This window comes from Triturus cristatus, chromosome 7 (genome assembly GCF_964204655.1).
Source record: "Triturus cristatus chromosome 7, aTriCri1.1, whole genome shotgun sequence".
Taxonomy (NCBI): Eukaryota; Metazoa; Chordata; class Amphibia; order Caudata; family Salamandridae; genus Triturus; species Triturus cristatus.
Window position 1 is genome coordinate 872,341,538 of NC_140590.1, and position 21,443 is coordinate 872,362,980.

Genomic DNA, 21,443 nt, shown 5'->3' on the forward strand with positions numbered 1-21,443 from the left:
CTGTTGATGCTAGACCCAGTAATTCCATGCAGGGGGAGGACCATGTTTGGGCGAGCTGGCAGGTAACCCCTCGTTGCCAGGCTAGCCCACAGAATGATGGCGTGATAACTCAGAAGGAGAGGAATGTTCTGAGAATAGAGGGGGGTGATTGTAGTTCCCCCGTATCTGCCCTGACCCCTGAGCCAGATGATAGTTGCATCAAAGGGACACACCAGCTAACAAGGGTAAATGTATCGGAGAATTGTAATTCCAAGACAACCGAGATCTACTTTGATATCCCTCCTAATTATTTGTTGTCCCCTAGGCTTACTATATCAACAGGGTTAACTGATAATTCTAGGGAAAACTCAAGAATTCCACCTGGAAACAATATCAACCATCTAACTACACATTCCGACGTCCAATGTTCAAATCGTGTCGAGAGTCTAAAAATTCTATCATGGAATGTGGCGGGCCTACCCTCCCTGATGGACTCTGCCGATTGGGGGGAGTTCATTGATGAGCATGACATTTGCCTATTTCAGGAAACATGGGCACTGAAGGCTTACCACCGCCTAGGGTATGTCACTTACTGGGAACCGGCAGTGAGGGCCACAAGGGGGAGGCCATCTGGCGGGCTGACCATTTGGGTGCGAACGCACTTGGGCTGTGCAATCAGGAAAATCAACACTGACTCGGCTGATATTATGTGCCTAGCTATGGCTTTTCGAGACAACCACGAGCTGAGATTAATTAACATCTACTCTCGCCCAGTGAACTATGGCCAGGTTTCCAGCACTCTTACTAGTTTAGAGGAATTTATGAGCTCATCTACCAATTTAGAACAACTGATCATCGGTGGCGATTTTAATTGCCACTATGAACCCTTGAATGGGTTGCCTATTCCAGTGTCACAGGAAGAGGACCAAGTATGGGCAATCCCCTTATGTAACTCATACACTACGAGGGGATGGACACCTTTGGTTCTCCAACTTACCTCGCTTACCCTCTCTTTTTTACTAAGGGCATGTATTGGTAGGTTTCCGGCAGATAATCCAGGGAAATTTACATTTGAAAGAAACGGACAAGCTTCCATTATTGACTACATATTGCTCAGTATGGGATTGTGGTCTAGGACCCTGGATTTCCAAGTAAAACAACGATGTGAAAGTGATCACAACCCCATTGTTGCAACCATGGAGGGTTTTAGAAATAGCTTACATCAGGGCAGAGACTTGGTTCCTCTAACGGCCTTGGTCACAACCTGTGGCGCCCGAAGAGTTAGATGGGAGAAGATCGCCCAATCCCCAAGGGAGCTAAAAGATATGTATAGGGAGATTTACCCCCTCTTGGAGAGGACGCTGGGTGAGGTTGCTCCGGGAGAGGGCCCTCCAGATCAGGTTATGATAGGAACCACACATGTAGAACTCTGTGGCATTTTGGTGGCCCATTTTTATCGGGAAACCAGGAGGAAACCGGAAGCTACGAGGGGGAAAAATGCTTGGTACAATAAACCCTGTAGGGAAGCCAAGTCAGCCCTTTTAACAAACTTAAAAAAGGGAAACAAGATACTGATTAAGGAAGCGAGAGTTTACTTTAAGAAAGTTACCGAAGAAGCCAAAAAAGATTGGGAACTTAATAGATGGGAGGAGATCTCTATTGCATTAAAGAAAAGGGACTCGAGGTCATTTTGGAATTTGGTTAAAACAGGGTCATCAAGTTACCAGCACGCAGTACAACCTAACCTAGGGGAGGAAATATGGTGTCGTCATTTTGAAGACCTTTATGCCTCTAAAATAACAGATTCAGATGTCCCTGCTTCCCCGCTTAATGAAACCTCACCCCCTTATTTGGGTGTGGTTCAAATGTGTACGCTTGCTGAAGTTAAAATGGCTCTGAGTAAAGTTCTACCAAACAAGGCCCCTGGCCTGGATAGGATCCCAGGTGATTTATATAAGAGTGAGCCGGACATCTGGGTTCCCTATCTTCAGGCTCTTTTTAACGCAATCTTGGCTGGAATGCCGCTACCTCCGACATGGGCCGGCGCAGAGATCATACAAAAGGGCTCCCCTCTTGATCCGGCAAATTATAGGCCGATCAGTTTAATTGATGTGGCACAGAAGATCTTTGCGCGTATTTTACTAGGGAGACTCCAAGAATGGATGGACGACTCCAACATTTTAACACCACTGCAGGCGGGCTTTAGAGCTAAAATGTCAACAATAGACCAACAGTTTAGATTACAGATGATACACTGGAAATCTATCATTTTAGAAGCAGGAAGCCTTTACCTCTCTTTTGTAGATCTAAAGTCTGCCTTCGATATGGTAGATCGTCGACAGCTGTGGGAGTTGTTAAAAGGGATGGGAGTGCCCCCCTACCTATGTCATCTACTAGAGCACTTACACAAAGATACCTTTGCCAGAGTTAGGTTCGACCTAAATGGGGAATTAACCACCCCTTTTCGAGTTGAGAAGGGAGTCAGGCAGGGCTGTGTACTTGCCCCAACCCTCTTCTCTCTTTTTTTAAATGGGTTGGTCGATGAACTCTTGGACCTAAGAGATGTAGATGCTCCCAGGTTGGCGGGCAGGAAAATACCTGCACTAATGTTCGCAGACAACACCCTGCTTTTATCCAGGACCCCTATGGGGATGGAAAGAGTCCTGGATGGATTTGCCTCATTTTGCAGGAAAAGGAACCTGGTCATTAATGTGAGTAAGAAAAATATATGGTTCTTCACGCCGACACTACAAATTGTCCCATTCCAAAATTGGATGGATTATATCTAGAACGGGTGAGCATTTTTGATTATCTGGGCTTGACACTCAATAATAACATGAATTGGGGTCCCCAGATATTAAAAGCTAATTTAAAATTTACACAGATAACAGGGGGCATCCTAAAGATGTATAAAGATAGTCCACTAAAGTTAATTAGCCCACTAGTAGAGGGGTGGTGGCTTATGGCGCTGAACTCTGGGGTCACAATACAGCCCAGATTTTATCTAAGTCAGAAAACCATTTTATGAGACAACTACTGGCACTACCTACGAGTACCCATCTCCACCCTCTTAGGATGGACCTGGGCATACACCCAATTGCCGACCTGATAGCTTCACGTTCGGTCATGTATTGGCGTCGATTATGGAGCACCTCCGAGCTGGTTAACTTTCAGGAGGAATTGAAATCTATTCTTATGCTCCCAAAGGCAGGCGCCATTCCGTGGCTAGCCTACGTAAAAAAATCTTTGAGGGCAATCGGGAGAGAAGATCTTTGGTATACACCCGAGGAGTCATGCCCCGTGTTACCAAAAAAGACCCTGGCCAAAGCTTTGGAGGAATATAACTTGATGCAGATTTTACAGTCTGAGAACACAATCAATCTGACTTCGGTATTCCTCGAGGTGAAAATTGGATACAGCTTTGAGCCTGCACTAGATTTGATACATCCGTTAATTGCCAAGAAACTATACATGCAGTTTAGACATGGATCACTCCCCTTTTTCTGTAGAACGAACAAGTGGGCTGGCTCTAGTAGACATCCATGTCCTGGTTGTGGCATTGATGAAGGGACAGAGGTGCATGTTATATTTTTTTGTATGGCTTACAGAAACCCCCGTAGAAAATGGATCATTCAGTTTGCCAAAAATTTGGGGGTTAGAAATTATAGAGATTTGTTGAGGCTGCTGAAATATGATCCTTCACCTGTATTTGTTATAGTGATAGCCACATTTTTATTTTCAATGTGGCTGATTAGAAGACGTGTAATACTATGACAAGGTATCTCTCTGCACCACTTTTTTAACTTCAGTGATAAATTCATTGTTTTGGTCTAAGTGTATATTTATATGTCTTTTTAAAACACATTTTTTAATGTCGTTCTTTTTATCATCTTCATTGTTTTAGGATAATGTAATGTATGAACTTTTATGGCTGACAGCCGAAATAAAGTTTTCTGACTGAATGACAATTACATTAATATTTTGTACCTAAAGTGACCCGGCTGATAACTGATTGCCTAATTCACCAGAGAGCCTGCACTTGACAAGAAGCCCAAAAGATCTACTTTAGAAGATCCAAATGATTTCTGAGAGAGTGAGTGATAGTGATTTCCATTATGGTAGCAGTGTGCTCTGTGTTCAACTTTACTACATTGGGCACCATTACAGAGAGAGCAGCAACAAGCCCTTGAAACCTGCTTCTTACAATCTGGTTATTTTCTCAGAACAAAATTTCTGAAATTGAATCTTGTTGGGCATGGCTCTTTTGTAGGGTTTCCCCCGGATTCTTGGTTTCTGTTGCTGTACCGGTTTTTGTTGTCATTAAGACTCTGTACACTTTACCATTGCGCTCTCTCCCTAAAATATGGTAAAATTGGCCTACACCTACTGGGCACATTTATTTTACTTGTAAGCTCCTAGTAAATAGTACTATATGCACCCAAGGGCTTGTAAATCAATTGCAGTGCTACTAGCGGGCCTGCATCAATCATTCTGCCACTCACTGAAGTAGCCTTTTGAAACATCTCAGGCCTCCCAATGAAGACTGAAGTGTTGTTTTAAACTCCTATTTTGGCCTAACAAAACAAACCTTTTGCCAGGCCTAATATTTTCTTTTTACTACATATGTCCGCCTAAGATTGGCCCTAAAGCTTCATAGAGCAGTGTGTATTGTACTTAAAAAGTAGGGCAGGTGTTCCTAAGTTTTACATGTCCTAGCAGTGGAAAACTCTTAAAGGTGTTTTTCACTGTTGTATGGCCTATCTCTCCCATTGACTAAAAGTGGGTTAATTTATTGCATTTAATAAGTGGTTACTTTTGATTGGGAGCAGAAAGAAATATGGTGTTTACACTCAACTGAATTGTAATTTTAAAAGCTTTTTAATGGTAAAGTCAGATTTTAAGTCACAATTCTGAAAATGCCTCTTTTAGAAACTTTTCAAAAAACTATTAGATTTGCGAATGCACTCCTTCCCTTAAACTTTTTAATTTTTTTTAAACATTTTACATGAACGTCTGTGTTCTAATGTGCGTGCGAACAGCGCCGTGGCCGTCCCGAGTCACAGCTCATATCAAAAGATCCATCCGCAGGGTGCATCCATCGCGCACCGGACTGTCGCACTGCATCTTAGTTGGAAAACATTCCTAAATGGTAAACCACTTCCTCCCAAATTGGCCATTCTTCATGTATACCAATAATTTTAGCAATCCTGATATCCTCCATCTTCAAGCTTATTTATTCACTCCGGAGACAGCATGATTGTACCAGAAACTTTATTCAACAGTTTCAAATGCCTCGTGTTGCCCATCCAGGCTTATACCAGCGGCACGTGATGTCAACCATGCTTTAAAGCAGACTCTTTTAATTGCCCAAAGCATTTCTAGCCTAAAGGCTCTTCTTCAGGGGTCACTGTAACAAATGAAAAAACAGCAACTCAACTAACATTTCAAAAAGCCCAACTCTGTGTGAAAAAACGTGATTACCCAAAACCTCCACCCTCCTTAACCTTAGCCCCTCCCTACCCCACCAAAATCATTGCCCAACCCCGTGTTTTCAAACTAGGTATCCATTCCCTACAAACCAAAAGTACTTCTATTCTGAAAAATACTACACAAACTCATACTCTAACTCATGTGCAACCAAATTCATTACAGAAAACACCCTTCTATACTCTTTGTATTGCCTGTGGCTCTCTAATACCTCTACCTCACCTATTGAAGCCTGACATCCTTGCACTTCCCTTCATGTTCAACAGTCCATATGCACTCTTCCTCCCACTCAATTCGATATTTAAAATGTGCTCCCCCAATCGCGAAGACTCTCTAATTAATGATCACCACGTGACTAAATTATCCTGTCACTGTGCTTCTATATGAAATTATAATACAAATAACAAATCCCGCAATGCCCTCCCCTACCAGTCACAAAACCAGAACTTAACCAACAACACTCACCCTCCACTCCCCAATAAACCTGCACCTATCAAAATAAAAATCAAGAAACATCAAACTTATTAAAATTATATGTTGTCTACCAAAATCTTCATTACAATGACAGTTACCTTAATGAATCAGTCCAATGAAATTACGTATTACTCAAAAACCAATATAAATGCACAGTTCAGCTGCCCCTCTAATCAAATATTGTTCATAGGAAATAAGTTGTTACATCCATAAAACTCACTCAAAGTCTTTCGTTGTTTCACTGTCTCCAAAGGGAAAATACTTTATCTTTATTTTATACTTAAACCATCTGCGAAACTCAAGGGGTGCAAAACTTGCGTTGGGATGGTGAATTGCCATACAAGAAACAATTTGATTTGCGAATGCACTCCTTCCCTCAAACTTTTTTATTTTTTAAAAACATTTTACGTGAACATCTGTGTTCTGATGTGCGAGTAAACAGCGCTGAGGCCGTCCCGAGTCACAGCTCATATCAAAAGATCCATCCACAGGGTGCATCTATCGCACACCCAACTGTAGCACTGCGTCTTTGTTGGAAAAAAGTCCTAAAAGGTTAACCACTTCCTCCCAAGTTGTCTATTCTTCATGTAGACTAATAATTTTAACAAACCTTATATCATCCATCTTCAAGCTTATTTATTCACTCTGGAGACAGCATGATTGTACCAGAATACTTTATTCAACATTTCTAAATGCCTCCTGTTGCCCATCCAGCATTCTCTTGCCCTAACCATTTGGTGCTTGATGCCAGTGTCCAGGGTCACATGGCTGTGAATGGCTCTACTGTTGGGATTTGTGCATTCCTGCCAGACAATGAGACAAATGGGACTGGATATAGCCAGGATAGGCCATCCTACCTGGATGGTTGGGGGTGGAGCTGTTCCCTTCATCACTTACACTTTAAATGGCTTGCCTCTAGCACACACAAGGGAACCTAACCCTAGTCTTTTGTCACACCAGACTTCTTAGAGCCTTGACAGGGAAAGGGAAGAGCTCTCCAGAACTAGATACGGGGATAGCAAAGGAAATCACCATGTATAAATATTTTGATCTTCAGAGCAACTCTTCACTACAATGCTGGATGTGTGGACATTACAGAAGGACTAACTTGTTCCCCAGGTGACTGCCCTGCAGCTTGAGGCCGTCCTTGTTCTCCAGAGGACTGCCCTTCTACTACCAGAGGGCTTCCCTGCCGATTGAGACCTGCCCAGCTCCCTAAGAATTAAAACAGTACTTTCCCCCTTCATCCCAGGCTAACCCGAGTGACATGCAACATCTGATCTTGCCTAGACCAGCAACTATACCTTTCTGAGCCCTTCTGGCCTCTACCAGAGTGAGTCCTTGAACCCCAAGAGGTGCCTCTCCAGGTCCTGGCCCCTTGGCTGGCATCAAAGTGCACTTCTCTGTAAGAAAAGGACAACTCGTAAAGTTTGGGCTCTTCGCGACCACGAACCAACCCGTTCACACCGAGACTCTGCCACCCACGATGACTGCCAATGGGAAGATCCAGTGGATCTGACCGACTCTTCGCAATACAACAATTGCCAGCGACGACCGACAAGGTAAAATCTGGTCTTCATGCTACAGCAGTGACAGCCAGCAATGACCATGAATGCGAAACTCCAGCAACAACCATCCGTGAAGCCCAACTGGCTCTTTGATTACAGTGGCGACCATCAGCAACGCTCTCCCTGCTTTTCGCAGCCTCCTCCACCATGAACTGGACTCTTTGCAACCCACTTTTAAAAGGTAACATTTGTCAGTAGGACTAACCTAGTCCCTGAATTCAGCCCATGCTTCATTGCTGTCAACCTGATCTTGTGACTTCCCCTTGGTCCAGCACGACCAGATGACCATGAGTGGCACTTTGTGCTTTTAGGTGCTTTGCTTACTTAAAACATTACAATTGCATAGCTCTAGTTCTACTGATTGAATTTTTGTCATTCTGGTATCATTTTATTTATTAAAATGTACTCTATGTTTCTAAATTGGTTTGGTATTTTTCTTGTGTTGTGTTTTTACTTTATTTCTGTTTGTGTACTGGAAAAATACCTTACACTTTGCCTCCAGGCACTGCTTACAGCTCATTTTTGAAAATGACTACCTCAATATCATAATAAATTGACCTGTATATCTCTTTTCTGTATCATTATAAAGCACAGAAAACCATAGTTCCAGAAAATAAACGTGGCCCCTGTTCTTCATATATTCCCAATTAGGGTTTAGTGGTGCATGCTCACTCACCACTCTTTGCACAATGCGACATTCCTGCAAAAAAAATCTTGGAAGCATAAAGTTATGATCATGTTGAGCATTGATGGATAAACAATAGCATCACATTGTGACACCTGGCTTGAACATATCAGTTAAGACACATAATGATTTTGGTTTCTTCTAAAGGGCGAGCATCAAATTCCATGTTCAATAGTATCTTGGAGGCAGTAAAAAATGTCCCACTTAGCACATCAGAGAGAAACAAAAAACTTGATGGGTGGAATGCACAAATTAATGTCATCCATGCATCACATTGGACCTCATTTCATTAATTTGTTTTTATGTAGCACATCAACCCGTTAATGTTTAGTGTGCTATCGTTTACTTGGTTTCCATGAAACAATTCATCCCCCAACACACCTTTTTAATTTGTTTTTTAGAGCAAGGCAGTACCAGTGGTACACATCCATATAAGGTACTTCTCTGTTTAAGACAAGTATTAAGAGCAGAATTAGATAAGCTGTGTTCCTTATCTACAAGCAAACCGTTTAAAGGTTCTGAGTTGTTGTAAACCATAGTGTTGGCAAGTAAGGCTGCCAAATCAATGCGATTATGTGTAGATCTCCATGATCTCAATTACAATATTTGGGTAGAACACCACCCTCTACTGAATATTAATGAAATGTTGGTGACCTCAAAAGATGTGGTTGTTTGGGCATCATTAGATACGTCTGTTGCATATCACCAAATAGAGCTACATAAAGACTCTAAACACCTCACCCCATTTGAGACACCCAAGGGTTCTTTTCGCTATGTCCAGATGCATTTTGGACCGGCATGTGCATCATTAATTTTTCATAGAGTGATGAATATTTCTTGAAGGGGGTGGATGGTGTATCATGTTTTCAGGAAGACATATTGATATACGCCAAGAATATAAGTTAACATAAGATTAAGAAAAGTGTTGGAAATCCTCAAGAATTACATTAAGGAAGAATATAAACAAATTTGCTCAGTCAGTGGATGATTATCCAGGCCATCATGCATCCGCTAAGGGCATTCCACACAAATTTTTAAAGGGTATCAAAGATACACAATAACCTTCAGACAAAGATCATCTATTTTCCATTTTAGGACTGGTTGAAAATTATGCTAAATTTGCTCACCAGTTTGCAACTAAAATGGTTGTCCTTCATAAATTACCAAAGAAGAATTTAAAATATTTTAACATGAGTGATGTAAAAAATAGTGATGACAGATGCCAGCAATGCTGGTTTGGGAACTGAGCTAATGCAAAAACTAATGTATTAATGTAAGGGAAGAAATGAATGCATTCACTTCAAAGGCCTTGCGTGGAGTGGAGTATTCTTACTTAACTGTTCCAAAAGAAGCTTTGGCTATGTGGTGGGATGTGGAGTATTTTAATACCTTTTTTGTGGGTTAATGAATTAATGTTACAAACTGATCACAAACCACTAGTAGATTTGTTTAGCACTCACAGAGGTACAAAAAAACTCCTAAAATTTCTAAACGGCAATATCACTTGCAAAAGTTCCAACATAGACTTGAACATGTATTTGGAACAAGGAACTTTATGGCTGATTACTTTAGCATGTGGATGGGCAAGAGAGTATCAATGAAATGGATGACATTGATATAGGATGTGTGGTAAATCCTATTGGTGAAGTGCTGAAAGCAGCATATGCCATAATGAACAGTTATAAGCTGACATTTATGAAATATTGTGTAAACTTAAAGAGTTTGTGAATCTGGCCTAATGTGAAAATTATAAAGGAAGATTTAACACCAATTGAAAAAGTTGCCTATAAGTTATCGGTAGTTGATGGAATTTTTAAATATTGTGGCTTATTGGTGGTGCAGATTGTGGGAAAATGCACTTTTTATTGCACACAGCGTCATGGTGGTAAAAGGGCTCTGAAACATAGAATAAGAGAAGATTTCTCATAGCCAGGTTTAGACAAAGCAATGGAACATTTTGTGAGAGATTGTATTGTGTGTATTAGCAATAAAACTCAGGTGACTCATCATACCTAATGAGTCTTCTAGCATGCTGTGGTACACATTTTCTCTGGATTCTTGGGTACCTTTGGTGTTTGTGGTAGCATACCTAAATTTGCCCTGTTATTGATTGACTATTGATCAAAATGGTCTGAAGTTAAAACAGTGGAGAACTTGTTTACTTGCACAGTTATTGAGTTCCTACGAGAGGTTATTTCAACTGATGGTTATTTCAAGGGAGTAATTAATATCCAACAATGTTACAACCCAATTATTATCTGTGGAAATTAGAGAGTTTCTAAATTTGTCCACAATTCGACACACTAAAACGTCTCTTAATCACCCCACTAGTAAAAGATTGGTTGAGATGTCCAATCAATTTTTGAAGGATTTATTGCAACTAGCTTTAGTGAATAATAGGACTTGGACATCTGCTTTGAAAACATGTTGTGGGTTTTCACAACAATGTCACAAAGTACCACTAGCGTGTCACTTAAATTCACGAGGGGAAGAGTAGCTGGCACTGAGCTAATGGGGGTGGATGAATTGCAAGCTGGTGAATTGTGGTGAAATTGGTAAGGTGTTAGATGTGAGGAAAGCATTGTTGGAAAATTTGAAATCCCAAGGTATCAAAGGTATGCAAACATGAAAGTCAGAAACTGGGTGAGAATAAAGAAGCCAGTTCATGTCAGAAAAGTCTGGCTGAAATTTTCTGCAGCAGTGCATTTGTTGATGTTAAAGATTATGTTGTAGTTGTGGATGGGGGAAAGGTGTAAAATAAAAGTCAAGTTTTGGTGATTCCTTATGATAAAACTGTAGTTGTGCCTATCAAGGTGTGACATGATTGTGACAGTGATGTTTCTGGAGGAGGTGTGTTAGTAAATGTCACACATGAGAAGTATGAAAAGAATGTGGTGGTTCTCCTGGAACAGGCGCAACTCTGAACGCTCACAGATCATTGACCAGGAAAATATCGAGACCTGAGCATCTTATAGATTATGTTGTAGGATGAAATTCTGCTGCTAATATACTTATGTGGTGAATACTTAAGTTATGGTTCAATTTTAATTTGCTAATGGATTTGCTAATTTTGATTAGGTATTATGTTTATTTGGGTTATGATTCCATTTCGTTTTTCGTACTTTCTTTTCATGTTTGCAACTGCTTTGCAATAGTTGTGGGGATTCCATCTGGTATTGTATGTCACTCAACATGGAACTCTGTGGCCAGTGGCGTAACATAGGCCCCCAGAGCCCCTGTGGTGCAAGTGGGCCCCCAAGCTCCACTGGGCCCCCTCAGCACAGTACTCGGGCCTGAGAGCTCCTGACTGAGTCTGGAGGGTAGTTCCTCCTTATAGTTGAAGGAAACCCCCTCAAGTTACGTTATGCTAGTGTGTGTGGGGGCTTGAGCTCATCCAATGGCAGTGACAGGATTTGCTGCCCTGGACGAAAAGCTATTGGCAAGAATAAAACTATTCACCACGTACACAAATGTTTCTCATCATTATAATCTACAACTGTTATTGACAATTTGAGTTTGTGCTATTGATCACAGAAACAAATAGACATCATACACATTGCATGTTGAAATCACTCACACAGTCTGGGAAACAATTAGTAACTCTATGTAGTTATTTAGCTGTATTTTGCAGTCGTACAATACCAGTCACATTGATTAATATGTTTATTTTTATTGTAGCATTTCAAAACCATTGCCAATATGGAGCCTGTACCCATGTTTTTACAGGATGCACATGCGTTCAATAAATCTGTCTCAATTTGATAACATAGATAAAAATGAAGCTAGGATGTGTTGGAATTTCTTTGCAAGAGATCACATAGATCATGCTTGCACATTTTATAGCCCAGACTTTTTCAAAAACAGATCAGAGGTTTCACAATCTACCTTAATTATTGCTTTCTGTACTGCATTATTTTAGTTACTGCTGGGCCCCTCAACTGTAGGTTCTGCTAGTATCAATCTAACTCCTCCTGGCATTAATAACCTACTCTGCAAAGACACATCTTGTACAAGACCAACAGAGGCAGAAGTACAACACATTCGGCAAACATATCTATTTGAACCGTTCATGAAAATAGCTGCTGTTATTTGCTGGCTATAGAGCATGTGGCAATATTAGAAAATAAAATGATGGATGGAGTGTTGAAAGTTTTGAAACAGTCACCCCAGTCACAGATCTGGGTTTGATCTATTAGTATTTTGCTTGCCAAGTCACCCCAGTTGGGACCCAGCCATATGCAAATCATTCTTGACCCAGCTCCACATGGGAGCAGTCCAGCCTGACTTGCCAAGCCAGGTCCTCCCTGGATCAGAAACAAGCATTCTGGGACCAGTTTCAGAGTATCACCCTTCATCAGCCAGGCTACCTTGAATCCAGTGGTGCAGCAAACAAGAGACCCATTTCCGGGCATACCCGTAGCCACTTAAGGTGCACATAGCAACATCACAAAATAAAACGATAGATGGAGTGTTGAAACTTTTCAAACACTCACCCCCAGTCACAGATCTGAGTTTAATCAATCGTTATTTTGCTCACCATGTCACCCCAGTTTGGATCCACCCATATGCAAATCAGTCTTGACCCTGTTCCCCATGGGAGCAGTCCAGCCCGAACTGCCAAGCCAGGTCCTCCCTGGACTGGAAACAAGCATCCTGGGACCGAATTCAAGGTATCACCCTTCATCACCCAGGCTAGCTTGAATCCAAGAAGGACCTGGCCTGGCAGTTCAGGCTGGATTGCTCCCATGGGGAGCAGGGTCAAGGCTGATTAGCATATGGCTAGATTTATTCTGGAATGGAGTTGTGAGAAACATAACGATGGCTTAAACCCAGATCTGTGACTGGGGGTGAATGTTTGACAATGTTCAGCATTCTGTTCATCATCTTTTTTCATTGCATTTACACCCTAAGTGTGAAGTGTATGCCCAGACTTGGGTCTCGTGTTCACTACGCCACCATTTTCAAGCTAGCCTGGCTGATAAGGGGCGATACCCCGATACCAGTCCCAGGATGCTTGTTTTCCAGTCCAAGGAGGACCTGGCAGCCAGAGCTGGACTGTTCCCATGGGGAGCAGGGTCAAGACTGATTTGAATATGGCTGGGTCTAAACTGGAATGACGTAGTGAGCAAAATCACAGTGGATTAAACCCAGATCTGTGACTGGGAGTGAATGTTTGACTATGTTCAGCATTCCGTCCATCATCTTTTTGTGATGCAAATAGCGCACGTTTACCAGGAAGGGCTTCATCTGGGCTTGAAGTATTTCTTTTCTCATGTTTTCCTGCACCTTGAATGAATGCTCAATTAATAATGTTTCTGATGGCTTATGATACCAAAAGATCACTTTATTGTACCCTGCCTGCTATATTTGCACAGATTTCAATTGGTGTTTATTAAGTTTTCTGTTTTTTTGCGGGTGGGATGAATGTAAATACTTTTGGGTAGCTGTATGTGCACTCTGCTTTAAAGGGAACAGTTTAAGGTCTGGTTACTGTAATACAGAAAAATCATAGACAATAAAGGCCCTGAAGAAGGGCTATCTGTCACTCCACTTCATCAATTGCTCTGTTTAATTATCGTTCATCACACCACAGCATACAACATGGGTCAAGAAAGCAACCTTCTTCATCTATTGACCCTCCTGCACTGTGAATGGACTCACTTTTCCTTATCATTTGACAAGTTTCTTAAAAAGAATTGTACCTCAGTGCCAGGGCTTGTGGACCCTTTACAACTGTGATATGTTTGTTGTTATTGCTCTTTATTTTTTTTCATTTTTCACATCTATGGTGTTTAGCTTTGTCTTCAGGTTATACTAATTCAGGGCCATAAGTCCCTTTTCCTTGCACCAAATGAGTTATAGTTTCCAATGATCAGTATTAAAAAGGGTTTCTATACATGTCCTATGTGCATCTGCCTGCTAGGTCCTTACTGAATCCTAGAGAAATAGTTTGTTTACCAAAGTACTCAACATTTAAATATTCAGCGCCTGAATCGTAGCGGCATTTTAGAACTCATGAATGTATATTAATATGTTATGGCATTTAATTCAAGATGATATACAACGCATGTGAGATTCACAAACATCCTTGAGCAAACTCACTTGACTCACAACCCAGCAGACTTTAAGCGGGCAGTAAATCAACTTGTTGTCTGTAATTCACCATAATTTATTAGGACTGATGCATCCTAAAATGTAATAGACATAATAGGCAGAGACTTTAGTCAGCCCCTTTAACGAATGGCTGATCCCAGGCAAATCCCTTCAGCTACTATTTTTTTATATGTGTCATTCATATTTGCTTAGTCCATGGCATTTTGTGGCTGGTTACATCTGGCACTGGTAATTTTGAGTTGATGACCGGTAAAAAGGAAGCTGTCCCCAGAAAGATTGCAGGTGCCCTTTACAGCAGTCAAGGGGCTTTGTACTATGCAGGCAGTGTGGAATAGCTACGTGGCCCAGCATTCAGCTATGAACCCAAAATAAAAATAGTATCATAAACTCTGTTGCCTAAAATTGTATTCTCCACAATTTGATATGGCCACAGTAGTCGCGTTTCTACTCTCAAGAGACTACGGGACCAATCATTGTCTTGAGTGAGAACTCCACTTGTTTTTGTGGGTCTTGCCTAAGAGTGCATGCTTTCTTTAGGCATGCAGTCTTGAGACCTTTTGGTTTCTAACAGTGGGCTCAGAGTCTGCCCATTGCTTACCATTGGTTCACTTCATTGTCACGGTCATTTCCTTGCTTGTTAGTAGTCAGCTGCAGGAGGCTTCCCTTCTCTTCACGTTTGTCACTCTTCCAAAGATGTGTACATGGCTCTAAGAAGCTTGATTGTGCACCAGCACTAGAGACGAGAGCAAGAGACTTACGAGCAGTGCTTTATAAAAAAAGTGCCATGGCCCTCGTCAGGAGGCCACCACATCTTGCACCACACATTGCCACTGCCAGCATTGCCAATGACAGTACCTACACAACTACTAATGCCACACTGCTACAAGTATGACACTTCAGACTGTTTGAGGCCCCCAAAAGCCATAAGAATGGCTTGGGCGGCTCATATTAGTTCATTTGAATGTATATTGAATTAAAAACAGCTATTGTTCTGCTCATCTTTTAATTACAGAAACAGTGGCACCATGTGGCGGCTGTGATTAGTGCTGGTGCTGACAATTAAGTGCTGGTGCCGAGCACCGAAAATCACTGGCTCAAATCAAGCCTGCTAACTGGCATATTTATGATAGGCTTGTGTTCATTTAAGGTTTGTGGCATTTTTGGGTATTTAGATGTAGATTCTGAAAATCTAAGTGAGACATTTATATGAATACACCCAGAAACTACAACCCGTCTCAAGCAGTGACAGTCTGCATATTTAAGTTTAGTGTGAAAGTGTAATAGACACATTCTTAACTTCTGAAGAGGCCACGTTTTTTTGCTGACATTTTGGAACAACTGCTCAAACGCAGCTATGAGAGTGTGTCTGGGTTCCCACTGTTTCCCCAAAAAGGGGTGTTTGTCTATGGGAATTATGATAGACTTGCCCTAGAAGAAAAGTAAAGGCTGAACAGAAACTTTCGTTTGAGGCAACTGCATATACAATTAATTCCCCCAATTCGATACTCGCATTTCTGTAGTACTCTCAATGTGCACTAAACCATCTGGATAGTGTATCTCAGTGCACAACACTGCAACCGAGTCTTCACAATAATGGTGCTTAATGTTCTACTTTAAGCTGCATTTAAAAAACAAATAAAACGTCAATTTGTAGGTGTCTTATCATGTTTTGTTTCAATTTGTAATAATAAATATCCCGAGCAATTCCATTAAAAAAATCAAATTCACAGATTTTTTCTAAATCATTAATTCCCCCAATCACATTAATTCACTAGAATCACTATTCATTACCTCCATCCAAGGTTAAAATCAAGGCCAGATTGTAAGTGGCCCATTTTCTGCTTTCTCATGCTCTTTTTTTAAAATACATTTTAAGCGTTTCAAGAATGCTGTTTAATTTTGAAAAACATTTTGCCTCCCACTGACACTTCTATAGCCTACCAACCCAGTAACCTCTCAATAACCTATCAACTTCCTCCAGGCCTTCCTTACATCATGGGGGTTTTTAATGTGTGCAAGCTTGAGAGATTGTCTTGAAATTTCAGGGTTAACCACTCCATCCTCCATTTTACTGACAAAGATACGCCGGTTACCCCAATAAATATCAATGTGCAAAAAGATTTTTACTATATTATTACTAGATTTGCCCAGTTTGAAACATCGAGGGGCCGCACGATCCATATATATGGCTAAACGATTGTCTATACATTTTTTCTTTTTATTTAAAATATTCCACAATCTATCTAAGAGCTATGGTTATTTTATTTGATAATTTATGTACGTGTGACGGCTTAGATCTTTGGCTAGAATGAACTGATTATTTAAAATTAAATGGAAATGGATTGTCTACACATATGGATGATGTGTATTTATTGCGCCATTTTGCGTTTTTACAGAGCATTTGTTTAATTTATTTATTATATTTAAACTTTGTAACACATGTGGATATTGTGGGCCCAATAAAAGACATGATTACTCAACCGATAGTCACCTCGAAGGGGAAATTGATAGTCAAAATATGGTAAAACATTGGATTTATTATCTCCAACGTTTCCCAAGTTCATTAATAACATTTACAGCTTTGAGAAAAGTTGATTTGTATTCGGATACATCATAAAATAATACATCATTATTCTGCATTAAGGACTCTTTGTTTAGGCTTATCACTTTTGTGAGAACATTTCAGCAGTGTAGAATCAAGAATATTTTATAAAAACGCTACCACTTAACAAAATTGTGGAGCTTTCAGTTACATAGAACCACACCTGCGAACATAAAACACTATACATCTACACATTGCTAAACACAGTTTGTGATTTGTGCAAGAATAAGTGTTTTGTAGACCTATTGAATGTCTGCTTGCAGATTACAAGGCTGCGTAGTCTTAATTCCACCTCATGCCTCTTTAGTCTACCACAAGAAAGTCCCTTCCCCTTTAGCCCACTCTCACAGATTCCTGATTTCTCCTCTAAACATGTATTTTCCGTTTTTCTCTACCTCATACTTTTCTCTTTGTGAGTTGTTCACTCAGTTGTTTTGGGTCAAAGTCTAATGAGAAAAAATAAGTGCCAGTTGCCCAAAATTTGTGTTGTTCGACCTACCTACAGCCATTGCCTCAAATTAAGCACAGGCTAAACAGGAATACCGGAAAGTCTGTTACTTGTTGAGGAACTATGTGTAAGTTTTTACACTGCAGGAAAATCCTGACCGTAGGGGGTTGAGAGCGCTCAGGAGCGTGATTAATAATCTTTCATCTGATGGATCTTTTTAAGTTGTCTGAGGCGAAAAGGGAGTTAACAATGATAAGACAATTCAACTTTTGTGAAGCCCATTTGGCCTCAGAAAAAGGACTAGGAATCGATGATTGAAGTTACATGGTTTATTGCAAATTAATAATCAAACCAATAAATACAAATATCAAAAGAATATTAAAAAGGTACAGTAATGAAGTTGATAAATTGAAATCTTGCAGTAGGTTCAGTCTCAAAAGGATTAGGTATGAAATAATCACAGCCACAACAATCCAGAAAACAAGAAACAGAAATAGGAGTTCCATGATATTCCCTCCTAAACATGAACAAGTTCTAGAATCCTCTAATCAAGGTTCTAAGTGTAGAACAAGGATGGTTTCTAAAGTGCAGTTTGAAGGAAATGTGGGGAAAGTGTCAACAGTGAAGACTTCAGAAGTCTTCCAGAAATGGAATAAGTGTGTGCTTGAATATTCTACTTGCAGGAATAAAAGAAAGCAGAGAGGTCTGTACTCCTCAATGTCCAAGGGAAATTTGCTCTGCCTCTAACAGAGTGAACGCTAATTAAATCAAACAGAAACTTCTGCAACAATCGTATCTCTTCCCACCACTCAATCATCTCTATCCTCATGTTGTGCATTGCAACATTACCAGACTTTCCCATTCCACAGAACGTGGACAGTTACTCCAACCTTGAACATCCCTCCATTCCTGATACACAATTAATAGGAGGCTTCATCTGCTCATTAGGTCTTCAAATTTCTTGCCAAGATTTCTCTTCTCAGACCTTAATATCAGGGAACTACTACGGACACTAATACTCCTTTTCTCTAATTAATGAAACCTTGAGAACGCACCTGCAAGGGAAAGAACACTCTAACCAAGCAAAGCATATTTCGCAATTACAATGCCATTCCTTAGTCAGGGTAACATTAGCTCACATTAAAATGTGCACTTCAAATGCATGGTTATACTTGTGCACATATAGTCCAAAAGTAAATGCAAACATGAATAACACTTTCAAATACGACTTTCAGAATATATGCAAATGTGACTTAAAGTATAAATGCAACGTGAATACATCTTCATGTTAACTGAACATTAATACCCATTTATAAAGCCTCTATTTCTCAGTAGTTACATTTCATTAATGCATTTATATGTTTAGAGATGCTAATATTATTAAGGCACACTTTAGAAATATTGTCAGATTGTGCATTGCTGACATGTAAGATATAAATCTAAATTGCCTTCCTCCAGGGTTAATATGAAACGTACATATGCAGCAATCATTCTGCTTACTTTGAACCTCGCTTCCATAGTTTTAGTGCTGAAAGCTTATCTGGATTTCACATAATAAATGAATTCATTCATTAATACAAAAAAGCTGAGTCTTAAGTGATTTCCTAAAAAATCTTGTGGTTTCCAGTTTGGCACAGACAAATGGAGTGGGCATTCCCAAGAGAGGCCACAAAAACACAGAGAAAGTGCGATGACCTCGCCTGCCATTCTTATGAGCCCTTCTTAAGTGTGGAACAGTCAACAAGAACCAAGACGCTGAACATAGCTTTAGTCATGATTGTGGCAGGGGTTACACTGTAGATGGCTAGCACTGCAGGGTCGAATATTTTGGCTTTCTAGCTGTAGAACCTCAAATCATATCACACTTTGTTTAAGGACTCACTGAGGGCAAAATGATTTACCGATGTGGTAAACAGCAGGTGTGCAGAAATGTCAATGATTTTACATGCATGCCTTCCTTTCAACCTGTGCCACGTGTTTCAGCTTTGCAGATCATTAAAGCGGCGCCTTGCAAATGCATTACGAATTAATGCATGGTTGTAAGTGCTTTGAAATAAAAATTAATAGCAAAAACGTAGGAAGTAGTATATTAAAAAATAACCATTTGCAATAATTTAATACCTTAGTTAAATTGCTATAAAAATACTAAACAACAAATAAACACTATTAAATGTAACAACTGCTAAAAGCTGTTAAATGAAACCTAGCAACGCTTAACTGTTTTCCTCCTCTAAAATCTAGAAAGCTGAGCTAGTAGCGCCTCAGTGTATGTGACTCATATTTTCAGCTGTTCATAAATTTTGTTAAAGAAAACATACAGTCTATTTGGTTTCAAACTCTTGCAGCGGGGATGGGGCTTTGTGGTGGTGCAAAGGGTATAGACTACCCTTGTTGGACCTATCTCCATCCTCTCTTGAGTTTTGTACGTGGCTGAGACTAGGTCAAAACTATTTTAGAAGCGCACTGAGGAGCATATTTATGAAATTTGTGGTGCAGGGCAGTGCAACAAGTTACCTTGCTGTGCTGACCTGTGTCACAGGGAAAGGGCAGGAATGTCATTCCTGTCCTTTTCCCATGCACCTGCACCATGTTGGCAGCTTAGAGCGAACTCAGGCACTCTTGAACCATGGTGCAAGGATGTCTGTGTTGTAGGCAGGATTGTTTTTGTGCAGGAAGGTGCCCCTTCCTGCACGAAAACAATCCAATCCTGAGAGTCTTTTTCCTCTTTCTATGTATGCTGCAAAATACAGCACATATAGAAAGAGGAAAAAACAAGGAGAAATAAAAATGTCTCTTCGTTACTCCTCTCCTGGGGAGGCATATCTTTGTTGGCTCATTCCCAGGTTTAGCAGGCTTGGTAAATCTGGAAATGAGTCAAAAACCATGGAGGTTGCATGGAAATACCCACAAAATGCCCACAGAATGCCTCTCTGACACAGAATAATGCAACGCAGTGATTTGCACTGCGTTGCATTACTCCAGATTTATGAAGCCATTTAAAGCCACGCATAGTGTCTTTGCGTGGCTTCATAAATCTGACTTAGAGGTTTGCGTCACACATGTATCACATTGCGTCGTGCAAGCATGACGCAAACCTATCATAAATATGCCTCTGAGTTTCCCATATATGATTTGGAGGATCAGAGTGAGGAGAGCCTGACGGCACAATGACCAGATTAGAGACCCTCAATAATGTTTGTCATAAATACAATATGTGTCATTTGCCTCCAGAAAATCCACGGAAAGATGAACCCAATTGAGTCTCACATAAATGAACTTCACTAGCACTTCCATAAGACATGGAACGTCCACCTAGTTAAACATGACACCCAGTTACCTGCTTCTGAATCTTTTCCTAATCTCAGGCACTTCCACATCCTCTTTTTTGCCTTCTTCACCAACTTCTGTTTTACTCTTCTTACCTTTGGAGTTCAGAAAGCTTTGAGTTGACCTTGCCTATAAACTTTAGTGTCTGTTGGAATTGAATGGAGAGGTTCTTTTGCAACAATTTACATTTCAACATTGTAATTATAGCTTAGTTGGGTTAACAGACCTATATAAATGTTGGCTTCAGCAAGGACGTGCTCTTTCTTATGACAGTGGATCACTATCAATGGGACTCAATATGAATCAGGTGGGCTTTGTCACAATATTTCCACCCCTCTAACCCACGTTACTGATACTGAGGTTGTAAGTAACTCCACGGGCCAGAAATACTCCCCATTGCAGGTTTTGGGGGAGGAACATTCGAGAATCAGTTTTCTCCTGCAAGCTTTCCTCTAGAGTTTCACCTAGAATTTTGTCTGAATTTGTGTGTAGACTAAATATCGACAACCAAAGTAAATGATGGACGGAGTGTTGAACATTGCAAGCACTCACCCCCAGTCAACTGATCTGGGTTTAATCCATCACCGTTCTTTAGCCCAATCTGCCACCCCAGTTCAGACATGGCCATATGCAAATCAGTCTGACCCTGTGCCTCATGGGAACAGTCCAGCCCGAACTGCCAAGCCATGTCTTCCCTGGACCGGAAACAAGCTTCCTAGGACCGGTTTCTAGCATTTCAGCCGTCTTCAGCCAGGCTTG

The 21,443-nt window shown here is 40.6% G+C and overlaps 1 protein-coding gene across 1 annotated transcript in view; it reads right to left on the bottom strand.

The window, feature by feature from the left end:
• The window catches only part of LOC146810794 (gamma-aminobutyric acid receptor subunit beta-2), an 825,060-nt gene that overhangs the window by 518,381 nt on the left and 285,236 nt on the right, over nt 1-21,443 (bottom strand). The window lies entirely within an intron of this gene.